This window comes from Arachis ipaensis, chromosome B05 (genome assembly GCF_000816755.2).
Source record: "Arachis ipaensis cultivar K30076 chromosome B05, Araip1.1, whole genome shotgun sequence".
NCBI lineage: Eukaryota > Viridiplantae > Streptophyta > Magnoliopsida > Fabales > Fabaceae > Arachis > Arachis ipaensis.
Window position 1 is genome coordinate 104,577,366 of NC_029789.2, and position 7,883 is coordinate 104,585,248.

Consider the following 7,883-nt stretch of genomic DNA (forward strand, 5'->3'; position numbering starts at 1 on the left):
CCCCTCATCCTCTCCTCTCTTTCTTTCTTCCTCTATTTCTCTCATTCACCATCCCCGCTTCCTACCTCTCTTTCCTCTTATCACTTCCGTCCCTCTGCCTCTGATCGGTACTACCGCGGCTACGCCAGCACCGCCGCTTTGTCCTATCACCGGCCACACTCCGGTGACCCACCGCCGCCGAGCCACCGCAACCCTCTTGGCTTCGCCTCTCATCTTCCCTTCCCTCTCACTGCCGTTTCATCTTCTGCCTCTGTCTAGCACCGCCACGTGCCTCCACTGCCGCCGGCGACATGCAAACCCACCACAATCGCCACCAACTATTCTCTTCTCCCTCAGTTAACCCTCTCCCTATAGGAACAGCACCCACGTTCCTCTGCCCCTGCTCTGCGTTGCGCTTTTGCTACGCGACTCTGCAGTTTCCTCCCTTCCATTTTCCCCAGCCCAGCTTTACCTCTACGCTTCCAGGTTTCCCCTACTTCGTTGCTTCTCTATTTTATTTTTTTCTTTCTTTTCACTTAATTCTGCTGTTAATTTTAGTTAGATTAGTTGTTGAATTTCTGTTTGTTAGGCTAGCTTAGAGTTGCATGCGGTTAGGTAGATAGGATGTGGTTAGAAGATTCTAGGCTTGATAACAGCTCTGTTCTTGATTATCCAACATGGTTGAATGTAAATTGCTTGTTTGCTGAGTGATGTTAGTCTGATGCTCTGAGCGATCATGTTACTGCTGTACTGATTCTACCTGCTGCCTTACTGAACTTTAATTGTTGAATTGTGTTTGATGCTGCCTGAACATATGTCGTCCTTGTTGTTTTCATGTTTGTTGCAATTTTTGGATTCATATGTGATCTTTGCTGCTGTGTGTTATCCGGGAACATCCGATTTACTACTGGAATGTTGCTCAAATTTCTAGAAACTATTTTGTTTTTAGACTTGCTACCTACAATTGAACTTGACATTCTTTTTTGACTTACACCAAGTTCAACTCATAGGCTACTTTGGTTGGCAATTCCGTTTTATTTTGCTTCCCGTTGATAGCACTGAAAAAAATTAGTTCAAGGAGTTGTTTGTCGGATTTCTGTGTCAAACCTTCCATATTTCAATTTGAACTTAGTGACCTCGGGCATTGTTGATGAACCGTTCTTTCCATTATATGTTCTTATGCAATCTCATATTTCATCATCAATGACTGCATCTTCCTCATGAATGTGAGTGTGCTTGTTTTCCATACCCTTTTTGAATTTCTCTTAATTAAGCCAATAACCATCATACCACTAATTCTTGAACTACTTTTATGACCTCTAACTTGCTTAACTTGCTGACTTTTCTTTTTACTTTCAAACTAACCCTTTCACCATTCTTTTGGGTATTGACGATTATTGAGCTTAATAAATAAGCATTGTGCAAGTATAGCTTGAATTCTTGGTTTCTGGCTTTGATTTGAATTCTGATTCTTGTTGCTTGCATTCCAAGTGTTCATCCCTTTTAACTCACTTCATGATCACACATCAATCCTCTTGTTTTATGACTATGGCCTTCCTTGCTTCCTATACCTCTACTTGGTTTAATTGTTTATATTCTGTCCTATCTGCTTTTTAGGATGGCCGATAGAGGAAAAGCCAATGCTACTTCTAGAAAGAGGAAGAAACCTCAGGCCTTCGCTGTTTCTCCTTTCCACGACTATGCCAAGAACCCACTTAATGACAAGGAAAAAGCGGATCAAAAACTGCCGCCTACCGATGCTTATAGGTTTCCTAACCTATACTGTGAGCTCCACTTCCCGAACTACCGACCAAAGAACCTCAACATAGAGAAGAAAGTGGCCATTCCCACTAACCTGAGGCAATCCATTTATGCCCGTATTGAGGGAATGGGTCTCGGTTTAATTGATAGGGAGCTGGGTCGGGTAAACACCTCATGGGTTTTGGAATTCTATTGTAACTTTTTCAGATTTAACCTTGAGTTGGTTTACCTATGGGGTGGGAGGATATTGGTTACCGAGGCTGCTATTGAGGATGTGGTGCACGAATTGTGAATCACACTTTTCACAACTCGTACCACTAACCAGCAAGTGCACTGGGTCATCCAAGTAATACCTTACGTGAGTAAGGGTCGAATCCCACGGAGATTGTTGGTTTGAAGCAATCTATGGTTATCTTGCAATTCTTAGTCAGGAAGTCAATTATATTTATCAGTTGAATTGCGAATGAACAAGAGAGCATGGGTTAAAGGTTACTTGTTATGCAGTAATGGAGAATATGTTGGAGTTTTGGAGATGCTTTGTCTTCTGAATCTCTGCTTTCCTCTGCCCTCTGATTCACGCACGCACGTCCTTCTATGGCAAGCTGTATGTTGGTGGATCACCGTTGTCAATGGCTACCATCTATCCTTCCAGTGAAAAGGGTCCAAGTGCGCTGTCACCGCACGGCTAATCATCTGCAGGTTCTCAGTCGTACCGGAATAGGATTTACTATCCTTTTGCGTTTGTCACTACGCCCAGCACTCGCGAGTTTAAAGTGCGTCACAGTCATCCAATCCCAGAATCCTACTCGGAATACCACAGACAAGGTTTAGACTTTCCGGATTCTCATGAATGCCGCCATCAATCTAGCTTATACCACGGAGATTCTGATTAAGGAATCTAAGAGATATTCATTCAATCCGATGTAGAACGGAGGTGATTATCAGACACACGTTCATGGATTGAGGAAGGTGATGAGTGTCACTGATCATCACCTTCTCCATAGTTAGGCGCAAATGGATATCTTAGATAGGAACACGCATGTTTGAATGGAAAACAGAAATACTTGCATTAATTCATCGAGACACAGCAGAGCTCCTCACCCCCAACAATGGAGTTTAGAGACTCATGCCGTCAAAGAGTACAAAGTTCAGATCTAAAAATGTCATGAGATACAAAATAAGTCTCTAAAAGTTGTTTAAATACTCAACTAGTAACCTAGGTTTACAGAAAATGAGTAAACTATGATAGATAGTGCAGAAATCCACTTCTGGGGCCCACTTGGTGCGTGCTGGGGCTGAGACTAAAGCTTCTCACGTGCATAAGGCTGTTTTGGGCGTTCAACGCCAGCTTTGGATCCTTTTCTGGTGTTGAACTCCAACTTGCAACTTGTTTCTGGCGCTGGACGCCAGAATTGGGCAGAGAACTGGCGTTGAACGCCAGTTTACGTCATCTATCCTTGAGCAAAGTATGGACTATTATATTTTTCTGGAAAGCTCTGGATGTCTACTTTCCAACGCAATTGGAAGCACGCCATTTGGAGTCCTGTAGCTCCAGAAAATCCATTTTGAGTGCAGGGAGGTCAGAATCTAACAACTTCAGCAGTCCTTTTTCAGCCTGAATCAGATTTTTGCTCAGTTCCCTCAATTTCAGCCAGAAAATACCTGGAATTATAGAAAAATACACCAACTCATAGTAAAGTCCAGAAATATAAATTTTGCCTAGAAACTAATGAAAATAAACTAAAAACCAACTAAAACATACTAAAATCTATATGAAACTAACCCCAAAAAGCGTATAAAATATCCGCTCATCACAACACCAAACTTAAACTGTTGCTTGTCCTCAAGCAACTAGACAAATAAAATAGAAGACTAATAGGTTGAGAGGCAATAATATCTCAGAGTTTTTGAGTGAAGCTCAGATTCTAATTAGATGAGCGGGACTAGTAGCTTTTTGCTTCTGAACAGTTTTGGCATCTCACTTTATCCATTGAAGCTCAGAGTGATTGGCATCTATAGGAACTTAGAATTCAGATAGTGTTATTGATTCTCCTATTTCAGTATGATGATTCTTGAACACAGCTATTTTATGAGTCTTGGCCGTGGCCCTAAGCACTTTGTTTTCCAATATTACCACCGGATACATAAATGCCACAGACACATAATTGGGTGAACCTTTTCAGATTGTGACTCAGCTTTGCTAAAGTCCCCAACTAGAGGTGTCCAGGGTTCTTAAGCACACTCTTTTTTTGCTTTGGACCTTGACTTTAACCGCTCAGTCTCAAGTTTTCACTTGACACCTACACGCCACAAGCACATGGTTAGGGACAGCTTGGTCTAGCCGCTTAGACCAGGATTTTATTCCTTTAGGCCCTCCTATCTACTGATGCTCAAAGCCTTAGGATCCTTTTTATTACCCTTGCATTTTGGTTTTAAGGGCTATTGGATTTTTCTGCTTGCTTTTTCTTTTTCTTTCTATATATATATATTTTTTTTTTTCGCCTATTTTTTTCTTTTTTTTTCTGCAAGCTTTGTTCCTTGCTGCTTTTTCTTGCTTCAAGAATCATTTTTATGATTTTTCAGATTATCAAATAACATGTCTCCTAGTCATCATTCTTTCAAGAGCCAACATATTTAACAGTCTTAAACAACAAATTCAAAAGACATATGCACTGTTCAAGCATTCATTCAGAAGACAGAAAGCATTGCCACCACAAGTTACTAATTAGAATTTTTCTTATTAAAAAAAACTCGAATTTTATTACCTCTTATTCAAAAGATCTACTATTTTATTCTTGTTTGCTGATAATGAGAAAAATAGACTATAACTTAATTGGAGGTAAAATCAAAATAGACACTAATTACTACTATATGACTCCTAAGGTAAACTCCTATAACAACAACTATCACAGAGTTAAAGCAGAAATTGGAATTTAACAACCTTTGTTCTGGGAAGTGGATGTTCCTCGGATCTGTGGGGTGCTTGGTCCTTCAAGAGATAACTTCTGGCGCTTCAATTCCCTTAAGTCACGCCCTTGCTCCTTTTGTTCTTTAAACAAATAGGTAGGAATTTGACTTTGTTCCTTCTGTTCCTTTATTATTTGTTCCATAGCTTCTTGCATCTTGGCAACTGATGTTTCAAGATACTCCTAATATTCAGATTGAGGGATTTCTGGGAGAAATTCCTGTGTTTTCTTCTTGATGGGGTCATCCTGTGCTTGTTGTTTTTCCATTGATGCTTTGGTGATTGGTTTCTCAATTGAGATATACTCAGTTATTCCCATCCTTACTCTAGCGTCCTTGTAGAGCAGAGAAATCAAGCTTGGGTAAGCCAACCTGGCCTCTTTAGAATTTTTATTGGCAATTTTGTAGAATTCAGTTGAAATCAGTTGATGAACTTCCACTTCTTTTCCCATCATGATGCAATGGATCATCACTGCTCTTTTAACAGTGACTTCAGAACGGTTCCTAGTGGGCAGCAGAGAATGCCCAATGAAGTCCAGCCATCCTCGGGCGACTAGTTTGAGATCTTCCCTTTTGAGTTGATTTGGGACACCCTTCGTGCTAGTGGTCCACTTTGCTCCAGGGATACATATATCCTCTAGAATCTTATCCAGGCCCTTGTCTGTTCTCATCATTCTCCTGTTGAAAGAGTCTGGATCATCTTTCAGCTGAGGTAGCTTTAAGATCTCTCTGATCTTGTTAGGGATGGTATGAACAATCTTTCCTCTGACCACGGTCCGATATTCATAGAAAGCAGTTCCAGATAGTTTTTGCTTGTCAGTCTGCCACATATTAGCATAGAACTCCTGGACCATATTCCTTCCCACTTTTGTCTCAGGATTAGCTAGGACCTCCCAGTTCCTGATTCAAATTTGCTCCTGGATCTCCGGATATTCGTCTTCTTTCAGATCGAATCTAACTTTCGGGATCACTGATCTTAGACCCATTATTTTGTAATAATGGTCTGCATGTTCTTTAGATAAGAACTTCCCTTGATTCCAAAGTGGTTTTGGAACGCTCTCTTTCTTGCCTCTTTAAGTGGGTTGTTTTCCCTTAGGAGCCATGCTCTTAGCGATCACGGATAAACACACCAAACTTAGAGGTTTGCTTGTCCTCAAGCAAAAGAAAAGAAAGGAGAGGGATAGAAGGAGAGCTAGGTGCAATTGTTGATGGAGGAGGGTGGAGGCCGAACCCATATATAAAGGGAGGGGGGTGGGTTCGAAAATTTTGAAAAGATATGATAAAAAGATTGATTTGGAAAAGATAAGATAGAAGATATGATAAGAAAGGATATAGTTTAAAATTGAAAAGATATGAAAATTTTTTGAAAAAGATAAATCTAGATTTTGAAAAAGATAATATGGAGATTTGAAAAAGATATTAGTTGAAAAAAATAGATTTGTTTTGAAAATTTGAAAAAGAGTTGGATTGAATTTGCAAAAGAGGGTTTGTGCTTATGGATTAAGATATATTTGGTATTTTTAAGGTAGGGTTTTTAGAAATTAGGGATTCTTAACATGTTTATGCAAGAAATCATGAATTGAGGCATGCAAATTAAGATTAGAATGAAAAAATATGAAGAAAAAATGAATTTACCTCCTCCCCACCATCCTGGCGTTTGAACGCCCAAACGCTGCATGTTTTGGGCGTTCAGCGCCCAAATGCTGCCTCTCCTGGGCGTTCAACGCCCAGCTGCTGCTTCTTTCTGGCGTTGAACGCCAGGAAGTTCTTTGTTACTGGGCATTTTTCTGAACGCCCAGAATGCTGTAAATCTGGCGTTAAACACCCAGAAAGAGCTTCTTTCTGGCGTTTAACGCCCAGATGGCTATCCTCACTGGCGTTCAACGCCCAGTGGATGCTTCTGTTGGGCGTTGAATGCCCAAAACAGACTTTTACTGGCGTTTTCTTGCTAGTGAGCTCTTTTTCTCTGCTTTGTGTGCAGAATCCTTCTGTAACCCTGTGAACTTATACAATTGACTCTTTACCTTAGGATCAGTGAACTTTATATAAACAAATAAAAATAAAAATAGGGCAAAATGCTTAGAGGATTGATGCCCCATGGCTGGGTTGCCTCCCAGCAAGCGCTTCTTTATTGTCTTTAGCTGGACCTTGCTGAGCTTTTATTCTAGCTTCAGCCTTGAGCACTCTTGCTCAACATTGCCTTCAAGATAGTGCTTGATTCTCTGTCCATTGACAATGAACTTCTTATCAGAATCAATATCTTGAAGCTCCACATAACCATATGGTGATACACTTGTAATCACATATGGTCCCCTCCACTGGGACTTCAGTTTCCCGGGGAATAGCCTGAGCCTGGAGTTAAACAACAGAACCTTTTGTCCTGGTTCAAAGATTCTAGATGACAGCTTTCTGTCATGCCACTTTTTTGATTTTTCTTTATAAAGCTTGGCATTTTCGAAAGCAGTGAATCTGAATTCCTCTAGCTCATTTAGCTGGAGCAATTTTTTTTCTCCAGCTAATTTGGCATCAAAGTTCAGGAATCTGGTTGCTCAGTAGGCTTTATGTTCCAGTTCCACGGGCAGGTGACATGCCTTACCATAGACCAGTTGGTATGGAGAGGTCCCTATAGAAGTCTTGAATGCTGTTCTGTATGCCCACAGAGCATCATCCAAGCTTCTTGCCCAATCCTTTCTACGGGTATTTACAGTCCGTTCTAGGATTCTTTTTAGCTCTCTGTTAGAGACTTCAGCCTGTCCATTAGTCTGTGGATGATATGGAGTCGCCACCTTGTGGCGAATCCCATACCGGACCATGGCAGAGTAAAGCTGTTTGTTGCAGAAGTGAGTGCCCCATCGCTGATTAGTACTCTAGGGACCCCAAACCTGCTGAAGATATATTTCTGGAGGAACTTCAGCACTGTTTTAGTATCATTGGAGGGTGTGGCAATGGCCTCAACCCATTTTGATACATAGTCAACTGCCACCAGAATATAAGTGTTTGAGAATGATGGTGGGAAAGGTCCCATGAAGTCAATTCCCCATACGTCAAACAAATCAATCTCCAAGATTCCTTGTTGAGGCATGGCGTAACCATGAGGCAGATTACCAGCTCTTTAGCAACTGTCACAGTTACGTATGAACTCTCGGGAATCTTTATAGAGTGTGGGCCAATAGAAGCCA